General features: G+C 37.5%; 1 protein-coding gene and 1 non-coding gene across 12 annotated transcripts in view; one reads left to right on the forward strand and one right to left on the reverse strand.

The window, feature by feature from the left end:
- Window positions 1–17,468, forward strand: part of Heph (polypyrimidine tract-binding protein 1 heph) — a 793,543-nt gene that overhangs the window by 455,356 nt on the left and 320,719 nt on the right. The window lies entirely within an intron of this gene.
- LOC143377430 (U4 spliceosomal RNA) lies at window positions 1,208–1,325 on the reverse strand. Its single transcript, XR_013087336.1, has one exon. It is a non-coding gene; the product is annotated as a U4 spliceosomal RNA (small nuclear RNA).

Genomic DNA, 17,468 nt, shown 5'->3' on the forward strand with positions numbered 1-17,468 from the left:
GATCTTCACCAACAATTTTTTTTAGGCACCGCAAGCCATTAAAAAATTCATATTTACTGATTGTGTTACTTTTGAATGGTTTGTGGCACCTGAAAAAATTTGTGGATCAAGATCAAACTTTCACAGCTTAAACAACTTTATAAAACGCAACTTTTGCCCACTATTAGAAGTCAGGAATAATAAAAAATTATTTTGCCCCTATATTTCGTTCCACCCTAGTAAGTATGTCGTGATGTTAGCCTCGATATAGCAAGTTTTTCTTTCTTCATCCACATATAACTGGAGGGTTATTGTCTAAAATATTTTGTTGCTTTCGTTCGAGGTCTGGGTGAGTTTTAATATCATAAAAGTTAGAAATAGATGTATGCATCAGACTTGATTTATATGTTTTCCCTGTTATTTTCCATTTTTTTTGTGCATAGTGATTCAATGTACCTATTAGTATTAGAAGATTTTCACCAGTATGTTCTATAAGTAGAAATATGAAATAAATGTTATATAATAATGTAAATGAACACCCCGTATATTGCTACATAGGAGCATTTATTTACTTTAAACAGAAAATACCATTTTTGTGTTACTTTGGCGCTATATTCTTCCATGAAAATTACAAGTCATTTTTTCCTAACATTTCTCCCGTAATTCCGATCAGTTCGTTGCTGTTTAATGATAGTTGGAGTGTATTAAATCGAAGCTCGATACCTCGCCAACATAGAAAGTGTTTATGATCGAACATAAACTCTTAAGCCTATTCACCTCGACACCATAAACCGAAAGTCACGTTTTCTAACAATAGCTTCTAACATAGTTGCTTGATCAAGCATGTGACGAGGAAATGAAATACTTTGTAAGAAAAAGTAAAAAAAAAACGCTCAAAATAAAAGTTACTAATAATAATAGTAATAGTACTAATAATAGTAGTAATAATAGTAGTAATAATGGGAGTAATAATAGTAGTAATAATAGTAGTAATAATAGTAGTAATAATGGGAGTAATAATAGTAGTAATAATAGTAGTAATAATAGTAGTAATATTAGTAGTAATAATAGTAGTGATAATAGTAGTAATAATAGTAGTAATAATAGTAGTAATAATAGTAGTAGTAATAGTAGTATTAATAGTAGTAATAATAGTAGTAATAATAGTAGTAATAATAGTAGTAGTAATAGTAGTAATAATAGTAGTAATAATAGTAGTAATAATAGTAGTAATAATAGTAGTAATAATAGTCATAATAATAGTAATAATAGTAAAAGTTTTCAACTAGCAATAATAGCACCTCGGTAGAACCTCATTAGTTACGATATCGCCATTGCGCAAAGCTTGGTAATAATAGTAATAATATTAGTAGTAATAGTAATATTAGTACTAGTAATACTAGTAATAATAATAGTAATAATAGTGACAGTAATATTATTAATAATAATAGTAATGATCTTTTTCTTAAATATATTATTGTTATTCATAAATTGAACTGGAAAGGGGTAAGAAAACTTAGCTTACTCTTCCTTGTAGCCACAAAAACAGTATGCACTGTATGTATTCCTATTCTAACAAATTGTGCCTCAAACTACGATCCACTTTAACGACTTGCTATACCATTTGCAGAGTATCATAGTGCCATAACCAAACATGACTCACCTGACTAACACAGGCATCCTTAAAACATCCCCCACAGTTTCATTCACCAAAATCTTGAACTTCGCCTGTCAATTCATTGACACGGTCCATTAACAATACACTACCTGTCACCTCGGTTTACTCATTCCATTAAGTACATACTACCTGTCGCCTCGGTTTACTCATTCCATTAAGGGGTCAGACCACTGTAACGGTCCGAAATGTAAGGGTGTTTTCGGGAATTTATTTCAACCAAACAACGCAAGTAAACCATTGTGTTGCTTAGTATAGTTAATAATGTACATATCGAAGGGCAAGAAAAAATTTTTTCAATCAAATTCATAAATCCGTTTTTTTTATACTCTTCGTCAAAAATTGCGCTGCGGCAAAATCGTGCTTGTCGCGTTGACAGTGCCCAGGCCATATGGTTAATCCGAATTCAAAAAGACAAAAATATTTAGAAACTATAAGCCTACGTCTATTACGTGACGATCAAAAAAAGTGAAAATCGCAAAAAATTACAAAATGGCGGACCACTGAAAAAAATCATATTTTCCGGGTACAAAGTTGGGGAAATGTTGATAAAAACAATAGAAGCAGGTCGTTGATTGAAAAAAACTGATCGTCACGTAATAGCGACGGGTTTTTCGTACAATAAACGCCCATGTCGATTGGGCGTATAGTTTTCTCTGTAGACTGTCAACGCGGTTGAAAAGTGTCATTCCGATAAATACGCGTTCAAAGTTCCGCGCGGCTCAGTCGCGCGCTTGACACCGCTTCACGGAAAATACTATATCTCCGTCAGTTGTCCGAATTTCTTCATGAAATTTGGAGAGAGCATTCTTGAAGCGTACGTGTTCAGAAGATGTGAAAAAGAAAAAGTCGATTCTTCGGATTTTTTACAGTGATCTGCCCCCCTTAAGTACTACCTGACATCTCGGTGAGTCGTCAGCTTCAGGGCCGGAGGTGGCCCAAATTGCAGCACACTGTGTCGAAAAATCTACGGGCCAAAGTATGCTCCAGTCTGGGGAAGATTGTACAGGGGATCGCGTGGTAGTAACTCGTCGAATTCCTAGACCGAGAACGGATACTTAGCTGTGCCTTGACCTCAACCTTGAAAGCAGAGGAATGCACAGAGATTCACCCCACCGTAACGTTTCTCCTCCGTGTGCAACGTTGCACAGCAGTCTGCAGTTGGTCGTTGCACTCTCCCTCGCTCCCCTCTCCTTGGCTTGCTACCCCTCCCCCGTCTCTGCGGCTTCCCCTTCTGTTTTAAAACGCGCACGTTCTTCCTCCACGCGCTACGCTGTCACTCCCCCCTCATATTTCGAAGGTTTCCGCGGACTTTTATTTCTCAATTCCTGCGCTGTAGATTCATCCCTGCAATTTATTATTCACTTCCCTTGCCAGTTTTATGCGTTTTCGGTCCTCCTGGGGAGGTTCGGGGTGTACTGTGTATGCGACGAATTTTTCGAGGGGAAAAAGTTTGAAAAATTTTAAACGAAATTTTACCTGATATTGTCTAGAGATTTGGTCAATTCGGTGGATTGGTAATTTGTAATTTAGTTTGAAGGAAGCACTGTTTTATAGTGTAGTAAAATAAGTTTTGTAGTGTAGTAGTGTTTGTAGTAAAATAATATGTGAATGTTAGTGGAAAGTAAATTTTATTTTGTATTTTTGATAGCTGATGTTTCTTCTACCGTGGTGGAACGTTAAACACTGGAAATGAATAGTGGTATTGAAGACCCAGTTACAGGGTAACATTGGCAGATACTTGACATGTATTTCAGAAGGGAAGGGACAACAATTTTGTAGTACAATCACAAAAGATGTAATGTTATGATAGGATACCTAAAGCAAATTTAAGAATGTTAATTTAAAAAAATATATAAAAGAGAGTGCATTGGACATAAAACGAAACAAATTTAAGTGTCAATGTAAGTTCAGATTGGCAAAACTTTAGCTGAGAAGAACTGAAAAAGAACTTGATTTATAATTCACACCATACTATTCGAATACATCTGTATTCCAATACTTAAATATTCAAATAGTATTCGAATACTTAAATATTCGAATAGTATTCGAATACTTGAATATTCGAATAGTACTTAAATATTCGAATAGTATTTGAATACTTGAATATTCAAATAGTATTCGAATACTTGAATATTCGAAAAGTATTCGAATACTTGAATATTCGAAAAGTATTCGAATACTTGAATATTCGAAAAGTATTCGAATACTTGAATATTCGAAAAGTATTCGAATACTTGAATATTCGAATAGTATTCGAATACTTGAATATTCGAAAAGTATTCGAACACTTAAATATTCGAATAGTATTCGAATACTTGGATATTCGAATTATATTCGCCAAATAATTGAGCAACTGAAGTATTCGAATATTCGAATACCGAAAATTTCGACGAATAGTCCCAGCCCTAGTTCATACCATGTACCAATTTCACAAGGTAACAATACAAATTTCAATGATAAAAATTTATGCATTTTGACACTTGTACAATCACAATGGGTGCAATGTTATGATACGATACTTAAAGCAAATTTAAAAATATTAATTTTTTTATTATACAGTAAAGTGTTCCAAAAACATTCCAGTGTCCCCCCAGTTTGCGCTATGATGTGTAACACCCTGTACACATTTGCAACGAACTCGAGTAAATTCGTTTGCACGAAATCCCACGAGCAAACGTTGCTGCATGTAATCTCCCTGATCCATTGTTTGTTGATCTTCCTGCTAGGTATTAGGTGATATTGTGTGATTGACAAGTTGCGCATTCTGAATTTCAAACAGATACGCGTAACATTCCATTACAGTATTTCTCTTTTTAATTGAAAATCAGTTATCTGTTACCAGTGGATATGAGATACGCAGGTCAAGTATACTCTTTTTAAAATTTTGAATTGCGTATACCGAAATGGTATTTTATTATTCTCGTCACGACGAGCGTTCAAGCATATATATTGTTTATTCGTTCACTACTGCTGTATAATTCTACTGTACTGAAATAGTTTCCGAGTAAGCAATTTTGCATAAAATAATTCGATTTCGTATTTTTGATCCACCTTTTTGTAGAAATTTTTTACCCTTCCCTAATTTTATTATTCGGTAAGGGCAACGCATTTTGGAGAATGATTCCATACAATATACTCTAACACTATTCAGCTCTTGCAGAATTTATGTGTGGACCGAAATCTAAATATGATTAGCAAGTTGTTTCAGAAAATAAAATCATTGAAAAAATGATGGCCTAGACCAGGGTTGACTAACTGGTGGCTCGCGGGCCACCGGGGGCACCTCCGCCTTGATGCTACGCTGAACGGCCCCCCTCCATACCTACCAGACTCTGACGATCGCAGTGGAAAAGAGAAGGAAAGAAGGAGTAATCCACTGCGATCGTCAGAGTCTGGTAGGCATGGAGGGGGGCCGTTCAGCGTAGCAGCAAAGCGGAGGGGAGCTCCCGGTGACTCGCGAGTCACCTTTTAGTCAACCCTGGCCTAGAGCCTGTTGTTATAGTCAGAATAGGAAACATTAGCTGCTGAGATCTGCTTAATGGTCCATCCTTCGTTGCTTCGCCCCAACCTAACTCTCCCCCACAGTGTATTAATTATAGTCTGTATGTTATATTCAATTATGGGAAGGACTGAAATAAAATAACGTTTGTTAAACTTAAATTGATATTACAGATTCTAACAAACCTAGCTTCGAATTTCAATCTAAGAATAAACAAAAGAAGATTAATTGTTTTATAAATTCCTACCCCCTTAGAAGATTCACACCAACCTTTTCCAAATCAAATTTCATATTAAAAAAAATATATAAAAAAAATTATGTTACTCGATTTTATTAAAAATGCACTAAAAACTAGAAAAGGGATTCTTTTCTTGTAAATAAATTCGTATATGTAATTTATGTAATGTATTTCTTTAAATAAAATCGTGGAGCAGGATATCTCATAGCAAATTTATTTCGACGCTTGATGCTGTATTAAATTGATTCATATTCTGTTATGAAATATCCTGCTCCAAAGAGAGGAAAGAAGATTTACAGAAATCAAACATTGTTACTTTTATTTCAATCTACACGTTTCTTCAATAATTTTAGCGTGCATCGATGCTTCGTGACCTCGACCAATGAATTTCTTAGCATGGCGCCCAAGCATTTGTCCGCTTTAAAGACTGTAAATAACTTCTGGCTGACAATTAAAAAGACAGATGTTGGCGACCGAGCGGCACGCGAGCTTTTTCGCCGACAAAACTCCGCGGAAACTTTTCACGTCGAAACCGCCCCATTTTTATCGCATTCCTTTGTCGCGAATTGTGTTCACCTTCGCGGGTTGAAGTATTTTTTAACGATAAAACAACGTCACGGTGCTTGAAATGAACAATAAATCTGCAACTTTTTAAAGTCAACGCTCCCTCCCCCGCTTTTTCTTTATCAGGGCATCGACATTCTTCGATCCCTAAATTGTAGCGTGAATGAGGCAAATTATTTCACCTGCTGCGATTAATTTGGGGAACAGGTATGAAGTTTTTATGTAGAATACGATTGTGACGATTATTATTTGTACGATGAATCTGAGTTCCCTTATATTTTGAGGGAGAAAAATGTTGGATCACGTATCGGAAACTGTAATTGGAAAATTAGAACTTTACCAACGTCGAGTAAATTAGAAAAACTATTACAACTAAAACTATATATAAAATTAAGGCTGTACTTCCGAATGGCCACAGTGGCCGATCGACACGAGATTTGTGGGAGGGTTGGGGGTGGGGGTTGGACCCTAAATCTAAAATTGTTGCTTCGGGAATTTATTAGTTTACGAGATATTAATAAAAAAACTTTTAGTATTTCTGTTGAATTATTTCGACATTACGCATTCCACTTTCCAACTTGTTATGGATATTAGTATTGGTTGGGGCTAGATTAGTGCGGGGGGGGGGGCGTAAAAAGATGTAAGTTTGGAGATTTGAACCAAAAACTTGGAGATGCGATCCATCCTATTATACAGGGTGGATACCTATTACTTTATTGATAGGCAAACTCTGGGGGGAGGGGGGGGGGTGATTCTACAGATTAAAATAAGACGAAAATATAGAATACAATTTTTTAATATCGCGCTTCGTTTTCGAGAAAATTGGCTTTGAATTTCAGCTAATTATGCATACCATTTTGGCGCCTCTCCAGCTGTCCGTAGAACAAATTGGGGGGAGGGTAGGATGAAGCCAAGTTAGGGCTAGGTATATGCAGTTCAAAAAAATAATTTGTAATAAAAAAATTAACAATAATTTTTTATTAATATTTCGGAGAGTAATATATTATCGAAGCTACAATTTTAGATTTAGCGTCCACACCCCCTCCCCACCCATCCCCTCAAGCCTCGTGTCGATCGGCCACTGGAGCCATTCGGAAGTATATCCAAAATGAATTGCTTTAACTTAACATTAAAAAGAGAACGCTAATTGAATAATATATATTCTCTCACAATAAGTAGTAGTTATTGAGTCGATGAGTTTTTATTTCTATGTTTGGCGAATTTTTGAAATCTGGAGCTGCCCAAAACAGTTTCAGAATTTGCAATAATTTTATTATTAAAATTTGCAATATTACGTGTCATAAGTCAAAACTGTATAAAATGGAGTTGCAGCCCTTTTGTGGCAAGGTCCTCAACTGATCATGTTGATGAAAATGAAGAAGAAAAAAATATAAAAGTGGAACATTTAAGCCTGCCAAGATAAAAATACTAAATTTACGTTAATAAATTGGGTATTTATATTAACAGCAGATATTTGTACGTCGTTGAAAATAATTATAGTGTCATCTACTAACATCAACCATCGTCAGGCGGCACAATTTTACAACGCTAACAGACGGCAGAGGTACAATTGCACCCTCGCATATTTTACATGAATATTCTCACTGTCGATATAATTTGTACGATAAATTGATAACATTTAGTCTCAAGGAAAATCAATAAATAAAATCCCAAATTTTCTTTTATAATGTAAATTATCTATTTTTTTATTTTTGTATAATGAAATAACATTTTCATTAAAAAAAAATCGCATTCTTTTTTCTTGCATTATTTTCATACAAAATATGTGAGGGCGCCATTGTGAGTCGATTCGACCCCCTATCTTGGAAGAAGGTTGAGATATTTTTTTAAATTTGGTGTATACAATCTAGACCAAAAATTTAGAGATGTCACGAAACTTCAGCCCTCCCCGGCTTCAAAAACAAAAGTTATCGCAATTTAAAAATGCAAAAATTACAATTGTACCTATGCCGTCTGAAGAAGGTTAATAATAATAAAAATTCAATAATACCAATAACACGAAGCCTCCTGCTACAGAAACTGCCAGACACTGTACTACTCTCGATTTCATCTGTCACCTTCTCTCGTGCCAAAAGGCTGGAAAAATGAAATCGACCGGTGAAAATAGAGTTTGTCCTCGGCGCAGAAAGTCTGGCCGCAGTCGGAGTTGGTTTCTCAGGCAGAAGAAGCAAACTGGCTGCCCTTGCCCCCGCTTTCGAACGTCCGCTTTGCGACTCGGTTGCAATGCTTGCTCCAAGGCCCAACCGAAATCTCCTCAACGTAATTTCACGCTGTGCGATGGAGGCGTTCCTCGACAACTAAGTATTAGGTTGGTGCATATGAAATAGAGGTTTCGCTAAGGGGTGCTTAAGGGAACTGCGCAGTCGAAAAATCGATTTTCTTATTATAGTCCGAAAGGTACCATCTTTTCTGAATAAAATGCCGCTTGATTTACAGTAAAATTCACGAAACTGCAGATTTGGCAGTCAAAAACTTCAAGCGGCAAAATATTCGTAGAGAATTCTCCGAAATATTAATTTAAAACAAAATGGCGGCTATTTAAAGTTGAAATCCTGATTTTCTCGTGCAAAAATCACTCGAAAAAAGCAAATGAAAATATTTTTAGCTATTTTATTTTTTTTTGAGTTTCTGTGACATTTCTGCAGCGTTAGCAACTGTTTCTTCATCCCCATGGTGTGAATTATTTTTTATTTTCGAAATTCTTGCAAGTTTTGTGTCAAAATAATTCGGAAAAGGCTAGTTTCAAGATGAGTTTCACGAGATTTTTCGAGGCTATCGAGGACCGCTGTGCTCTCTTTCTCTCTCTCTCTCCCTCTCCCTCTCTCTCCCCCCATATCTTGGCGACTGATTTCGTATTCAACAGGTTGCAGCCAGTGGCCACGAGAGGCGCAAAGAGACCAGTCGTCCTTCTTTCGTTTTCCTTCCATTCTTTCTTTCTTTGTCGGCTTTTTATTCGCTACCCCTCCCCCACAGTTCTATTTCAATTAAACGTCCCGCGACACTCTGCTCCGCAGTGCGTAATTCCTTTTTGCTCGGCTAAAGGGAGTCCCGTTAGTCGCTGGTAAATTGATGGAAATTGCTGTTCTTATCGGTTCAGGGGGCCTTCGATTGTTTGTTTGTACGCTGCTTAAAATTATTTTTGGAGATTTATTTATATTTGCAGATCGTTATTTTATTTTGGGGTGGAGTCGAGGGATTTCTGCATTTGCGAACTAAATGGAATATTAGGCTGAGAGCAGTGAGCTGAGTGGAGTTTGAGTTTCTTTGTGTATTTGACTTGCATGGCGCGAGGGGTTTGACAATATTGAACACTCCGTTTGTAGTTGGCAATCCCGTACTTATCATATATTTAAGCAATGCATTTCATTTGGCGAGGCGGAACGTGCTTCATTTATTTTCGTAGACATTAACGAGGACCGCGGTGAAATGTAAAATTTAATATTTTTCCAAGATATATTGTTGTAAACAAACAATTTGAAATTAGAGTTACAAGGAATTGTCTACTTTCTCCTTAAAACTATATGCTTTCAGTACTAGTTATATTTTTCGTTAAACGCATATTTTAATATTGAAAAGACTCGAGATGTGGAACAGTAACTTTTGTAATAATTTCATTACCTTTCTTCTCAAAGATTAATTCTGCGTTCGTTTCAATCCCCACCCCCTTTTAATATATTCACTTTACTCGCAATCAGTTTATTCCATTAGTTTCCCAACATGGGAGCTCCTAGTATTGCAACAAAGTACCTAATTCATTTCACTGTGTTTCCAATTTTCAAAATTCGCTCATTTTTTTTTTAGAAAAAAGGAACTCAATATTTACTCCATCCTGTATTAAATATCACTGGCTTGTTGGAAAAAACTGACCAAGTCTACCATTTCCTCCTAAAATCCTTAAAGATTAGTGGAAGCAATTACATTCTAAGTTTTTCACAATGGATTAATAAAAATTCATCTATGGAGAAACTTATATATTTTGCAATAGCTTTCAATTATTCCCTGATTTAAAATAATAATATATTGCATCAGTAGACATTACGAAAATGACAAGAAGATAAATAACAAATGCATGTAAAAAAAACAAGAGGGAGAAGAATAGTAGAGTTAGAAATTATATAGCTTATGTAAAAGTGGAAGTAGAGTGCCAGAGGCGAGATCCAAGTGTCAACTGTTGTTAACCTAACCACTTGAAACTACCAGTCCTAATAGATTGAACTTTAAATTCGCATTTGCCGGGAATGAAGAAATATGGACGTCGTCAATTTCACCAACAAGCCAACGATTTATCCTAAACAGTGCATCGTCTTTCAACGCAATTAATAGCACGGCAAGGTTGCTAATAGTGTTGCGCTGGAAACGTGCTAATTTCTGGGGCCAGGAAGAAGAACGAAAGCCTCTCCCCAATCTACGTAGAGATCGTATGGTCGGAAAGGAAAAAAACAAGGGACCGAAACGGAATAGCGAGACGGCTGAACTTCCTGCGAAGTAGCAACGGACCGTGATGGTCAGACGGTCTTCGAAAGCGGTGCGTCTACCACTTGCGGCGTTCTCCACTTTAAAGCCAGCGGAGACTGACTGGGTCTCTGCCTCCGTTTAATTTTACGCACGACAAGGCGAAACTCTCACGGGCGGATAATTAATCGTACGTGTTCGTCGTGATGGAGTACTCTGAACTACTGTGACCCAGAATCACAGTTGAGTTTGTCGGGCAAACCATTGGCAATTGAAGGATACACCGGCTGACCGAGGCGTCTTAAATTCGCGGTTTTAAAAGGGGGACCTAAATGGTTGCAAAGATTTTCATATTTTTCCTCAATTCGAATTTTCATTTATTTTATTTTTTATATCACTCCCAGTGAGCTTTAATTTCTATTTTATAATTTTTTTTAAATTCCTTTGTCTTCTTTCGACGAATTTTCATCTTGTAAAAATCAAATTTACAGAACGAAAACAGCTAATTTGTAGGAAAAATGGTTCAAAGATTTTCATATTTTTCCTCAATTCGAATTTTCATTTATTTTATTTTTTATATCACTCCCAGTGAGCTTTAATTTCCATTTTATTATTTTTTTTAAATTCCTTTGTCTTCTTTCGACGAGTTTTCATCTTGTAAAAATTAATTTTACAGAACGAAAACAGCTAATTTTTAGAAAAATGGTTCAAAGATTTTCATATTTTTCCTCAATTCGAATTTTCATTTATTCTATTTTTTATGTCACTCCCAGTGAACTTTAATTTCCATTTTATTATTTTTTTTAATTCCTTTGTCTTCTTTCGACGAGTTTTCGTCTTGTAAAAATTAATTTTACACAACGAAAACAGTTAATTTTTAGGAAAAATCGAAGATTTTTTTCAAGATGCTGTCATTCTGCAAATTTTTATTGCTAGGGGTTCTCCGTGATTCCTACCATAGAGGCAACCATAATAAAGAAAATACACCTAGATTTCTCCATTTTCGGTGACTATAACGATCACCCACACCATCGCTCGACGGAAAAGAATTTTTTTAAAGGAGCTTGCGCGACCGATTACGTCTATGTATATATGCGATAAAAACGCTAAAAAAATCTGAGTATTACTTCAAGCCTACCTTGATTTGCAGGCAAAACGCTAGACAGTATAAACTAATAATTTTTGTTAAATAAATTCCCGAAGATGGCATTGAAAAGCGGACAGTTACACTAGAGTGCTCCCTTAATGCTAATAAGCTTGGACAAGTGATGATAAACCCTTTGGAAGCCACAAAATCACTTGATAAAAGACAACATTCCTCAAACTACAAATCTATTATTATTAATAAAGCTTCCCTGGTCATATTAAAAAAAAAAAAAAAAAAAAAAACTTAGTAACAGAAAATTCAAGCGACCTGGGTCGTGCAGCGTTGAAACCATCCGCACGTACGCAGAATCTCGAGGACGGCTATCGCGCGGTATGTAAATTTGATCGCGTTACCATTTCTCCCCCCGTTCGACGGCGAAACAAATGTCGCGCTGGCTGTTACGCGTTTCCGTTCAGCTACGTGACCAGTTTATTGCCGCGTTACGACATTCATTTTATCGCCCTGCCACGCGTGCTCCCGAGACGCTCGGCCCGCGCAGGCGCGAACTTTGAAACGCGTCAAGAACGTCTACCGGCCGCTTGTGCACAGCTGAACGCTGTTTCGGTGGACACGGGGCAATTTACGAGCGCGGTCCACTTTTGGTCGTCCTGATGCAATATCTTGAAGCATTCTGCGCTTTCAGGCAGCGTTCATGTCGCGAAAACAGATGGGAGCTGTTGGTATTTAATACTTTACGACTTTCTGGAAAATTTTTAGGTATTTGGGTGGGTATAGGCTTAAGAATTTATCAGTATTTTATATTTAACAGTGGTAAAAGAAAATGAAAAAAAAATAGAAAACGCGGTTATATAAATTTAAGGGTTGATTTTACCCCTGCAGGGTGAATTTCCGTAGAAAAAGTTGCTGCTTGTTTCCCAAGCTTTTTTGAGTCGGGGGTTCCCTTTTATAATATTCAAATAACCTGCGATCTCCGTCCCTCTGTATAAAGTAGGTAAGGTAAATATTTCGTTCTTTTCGTTTATGAAAAATCAGTGTTACCTCGTTACTGAAATATGGCAATGTAACCATATTAAAATAAATAAGTGTTAAAATTGGCATCTAAAAAGAACCGTGGCAACCCCCAGAAAAAACTTTGCGACCCACAAGTTGGGAATCACTGCCATACGATGCATTTGGCGCGAGCTGGGGCCTCACCCTTTATGGGCCCACATTTTATAACCTTACTCCTCACAAATAATAATATAAAAAACAGTCTGGTTATAGTTGCAAAATAAAATACTTCTTTTTAAATGTTAAATTCATAATATAAAAACTAGGGGCAGCTGAAAATTTTTCAAAAGTATAAATGCGGCCCTGGCAGTGATGCCCGAATCGAGGGACGTGGGACAAATCCTTACCCCCACTATGACCTACCGTCGTCTCCCACTTTCTTTCCATCGCACTGCACACAAGCATATCCCTACTCCTGTCCGCGTGCTCGGCACCCCAACAGACAGCTCGCATGGACAGGAGTAGGGATATGCTTGTGGGCAGTGCGATGGGAAAAAAGTGGGGGACTACGTTAGGCCATAGTGGGAGACGACGGTAGGTCATAGTGGGGGTAAGGATTTGTCCCACGTCCCACGATTCTGGCACCACTTCTCTGGGCCCTGGCTCTACATTCACACGAAGGTTCATTAAAATCAGAATTTTTGTGAGGAAACCAAGATACACGGGTAAATGGTTTGAAGAGTTGATGAATTGGTTGGATGTCTGAAAAACACCTGTACAGAAAATTGCTAATATTATGTGTACATGCAACAGTTGCTAGAACTGCGTTCTCTGATATATTGCAACTAGTTCGTCTCTGAAAACTCAGACCCCAGCAGAGCCATGAAATAAAAATCTTCAATAGCCCTCAAAACACCTGAGTTTTCAGATGGATCCCAAGAAAAACTGCCAACACAACTGCCTTCAACCGTGCCATCCCTGGAAATACATGTACAGAGGGTTAAAAAACTGATGGTCAATGGATGGTTCACCCCTGCTTTTAGGGTTGAAACAAATTTGCCGCAAAATTGTTTATATCATTGAAAGTTAATGCTAATTTCTTTCTTTACAACAGCATATTGAAAAAGTCTAAAAGGAACCGTATTCCGCAAATGCACCGTTTCCTCAGAAACGGGAAAAATGGTGCCAAAATTGTTGTCAATTTATTTTTAGAAAACGGTGTGTTTGCGACATATGGTTCCTTTCAGCGAGCAGAATAAATTAAAGTAAAGAAAAAAAATCGACATTAATTTTCAATGTTATAAACAACTTTGCACCAAGTTTTCGTTACAATTCCTCATCGATACCCGCGAAAGCAGTGACCATCACCTTTTTGACACTCAGGAGCATACCCAGAACGTCTGAACTAGAAAAATAGTCATTACGTCAGTGCTATGTCACATACCCAGGTGTCTCTAATACCCCCCAAAACTGACGAGGAGTCAGCAAATAGGTAGAAACGAATCACTTCGAGAAGGTCCTACTGCTGACCAGCTCCAGCTTCTATTTGGAAACACGGAAACCCAGTTAGAGCAAAACACGCGTCACCCTGTCACCGGTGTAAATCATTAAAGCATCGAGCAGCGACGACAGCGCCAATGGCGTCCACGTCGAGCGTGTCGAGCGGTAGCAGATCCTCGGCAGCGTGGCAGTCAGCCCTCGTTGGAACAAGTTTACAGGCTACCATGTATCATAGCTTCTGGTCGCGATAATGGGTTCAGGAGCGGGACACCTCTGCGCCCATGATACCGATGACGTTCCGACGAAGACCCTCGCCCTTCCCATCAACGGGACGCCCCTCTTTTCACCAGGCTGAGTGCCGGACACCCGGGTCGAATCTTGGTCAGCGTTGTCACGCATAATTGGAATTTGCGAGAGCACTGGGTACGTGATATGAAGGAACTACCTTGTACTGGCGCTGGAGTCTTTATAAGGGTGTAGACAACGGATGAAGAATTGAATTAAATGTACTTTGATTAGGATCTGGATAAAACTGGGATTGGTACTGGGTTGAGTTTGCCTTGTTGCTGAAGTAGTAATGAAGTGGAATTGAACTGAAGCGGGGGTGGTGGGGATTGCGGGGAACTAGAATGGGAGTTGAAATTCAGTTAGAGGGAATTGGAACTTAGTTGGGGAAGAATATTGCATAGGGGTTTTTAGTGGTTGTTGGAACAGAAGTGAGGATGTGGGGCAGGGTTTAAGAAAGTGTTCTTCAGGGTAGGAGCCAGGGATTAGTGTTGGGTTTAATAAACGTATTTAGCTACAATGATGGAGTTTGGTATATTACGCAGACAGGGAAAAGTTGTTTTATACTCCCGCTTCTTGCAAAGCAAATTAAATAATATTCGCCAAACAATGTCTCGTAAGAAATGTTTTATTTCGCGGTGCACATGGAACCCAGGATCGCCATTTTTCATAGGTCTTATCAGTGGCGCACTTAATGGGCTGCCGATGAGCAGAACACCCACCTAGGGCTCCATCTTCAAAAAAAGAAAAAGAAAAAAAACACCCAACACTGTATTTTTTCTTTTCTGTACTCAGATAACACAGTTCGACAAAATTTGACTTTTTTCGGACTTGTAACATTCAATAGCCGTTTCGTATGGGTTTTCGTCAGCAGCGGCGCGCGATCCAATGCCGCTCACCTTAACACAATCGCTTAAGGGGGTAGGTCACCCTCGCTAGCCTTAAAACAGGCCTTTTTTCAAACGCAAATTGTAAGGTGATAAGTAACAATAGAGACATAGTTTTTCCTAGTTTTATTCGTTGTTCTATGAGCTTTAACACAAAAAAAGAAAAGTTCATAGAATAATTTGACCCAATAAGCAAGGGAATAACTATTACTGCTTCGACACAAAAGATGTTCAAAGTTGAAAATTTGCAGTTTTCTTCAAAATCGAATTTCTCAAAAACTGAGGGTGGCGACGACAAACGGTTTGCGGACTCGTTTTCAGCGTACGAAAACCTATAAGAAACGGCTATTGAATGTCACAAGGCCAGGTGGCTGTCGAACTGTGTAACTGACCTTTCTACTGTCCCCAATTAGAACTCGAATGCTTATTTAATTTCTTTACTATCTGGTCCCAAACAAAAATGTCCCTTTCATCGCACCTCTCCCCTACTACACTCAACCAGTTTTTAATAAACTACCTCTTCACTTTCCCCCCAAAATGAACCCCTCAGAACGTTTGCCACCTGGACCTTTTTCCTTAAATCCGCCACTGGGTCTTACAGTGTCCAAGCTTTGAAGGCAACTTTGACTTTCTAAAATGGAACATCAATCTTTGTAACCTTGAGCCCAAGCTTTTCTATAGATACTCCACCTGTAATTTATTGTTTATTAGTGTTAGTAGACTGTCAGGAGCTAGTTTGTTCCATCTACTATCAACTAACAATTCTCTTTCCCCGCGAAGAGGCGCTACCTCTGGTGGCCCCTGACGATGAAGGAACCGGCGAGGTAGACGAGGATCCTTCGCGGTGAAATAAAGGAAGGCACCGAAGCGAAAGGAAACCAAGCGTCGGGGCTGACGAACAATCGCCAGATCTCGGGATCGAAGGTCGTCGTTGCAATTTAAACGGATTTATGGTGCCCCTGGTGCCCTTAACTCACGCTCTCAGCCTCTCAGGCCTGGAATTCTCGAAGTCGGTTTCCTAGGGACGCGAATCCCCTGGAAAATTTGCCTGTCATGCTTGATCGTGTTGCTTCACGGCCTGTTGAACGATTCCTAGGAGGATCGCTGAAATTTCCTACCTTAAATCACTGATCTGGACCGCTTCTCGATGCACGCTTTCGAGGAGCCAGTTAAGTCAGGCCTTCCCAAGTAGGGGAAATGCACTCCTAAAACAGATGTTTCGGTTCTCCCTCCACCGGTGCGCCTTCAGCTAAGGTGGGACGACTCCTACAACCCTCTCTCCGAGGAGACAGTAACGTCGCTGGGAAGCATGATGGGCGCTTTAGGGCGAAAGTACCAAATATGTCAAATTTTTATAGGAAATTTCATAATGAATTAAAAATAGTAAGAGAAATTAAAATTTAAACCAGCATTTCAAAATGACGTAAAAAGAATTACAAAAAATGTATTACATACATTGTTAAATTAAAATTTAAACTAGTTTAATTTAAACTAAAATTTAATTTAAACTAGTTTAAATTTTAATTTTTAATTTTTACTTTAAACTAGTTTAAATTTTAATTTTTAATTTTTAATTTAAACTAGTTTAAATTTTAAATTTTAAATTTTAAATTTTAAATTTTAAATTTTAAATTTTAAATTTTAAATTTTAAATTTTAAATTTTAAATTTTAAATTTTAAATTTTAATTTTTAATTTTTAATTTAAACTAGTTTAAATTTTAATTTTTAATTTTTAATTTAAACTAGTTTAAATTTTAATTTTTAATTTTTAATTTAAACTAGTTTAAATTTAAATTTTTAATTTTTAATTTAAACTAGTTTAAATTTTGATTTTTAATTTTTAATTTTTAATTTAAACTAGTTTAAATTTTAATTTTTAATTTAAACTAGTTTAAATTTTAATTTTTCCTACTATTTTTAATTCATTATGAAATTTCCTATAAAAATTTGACACATTTGGTACTTTCGCCCTAAAGCGCTCAACATGCTTCCCAGCGACGTTACTGTCTCCTCGGAGAGAGGGTTGTAGGAGTCGTCCCACCTTAGCTGAAGGCGCACCGGTGGAGGGAGAGCCGAAACATCTGTTTTAGGAGTGCATTTCCCCTACTTGGGAAGGCCTGAGTTAAGTGGACGCTGCGTTCATTTAGTGGCCAGAGTCGCGCGTTTTATGCGGCCTAAAGGTGCGCTCCCATTTGTGTTACGCGTCGTGTGAAACTCTTACCATTTTGCTGTCAGAAATTAATCGTGGGGGTTGTGAAGACTTTTA

Source organism: Andrena cerasifolii, chromosome 15 (assembly GCF_050908995.1).
Source record: "Andrena cerasifolii isolate SP2316 chromosome 15, iyAndCera1_principal, whole genome shotgun sequence".
NCBI lineage: Eukaryota > Metazoa > Arthropoda > Insecta > Hymenoptera > Andrenidae > Andrena > Andrena cerasifolii.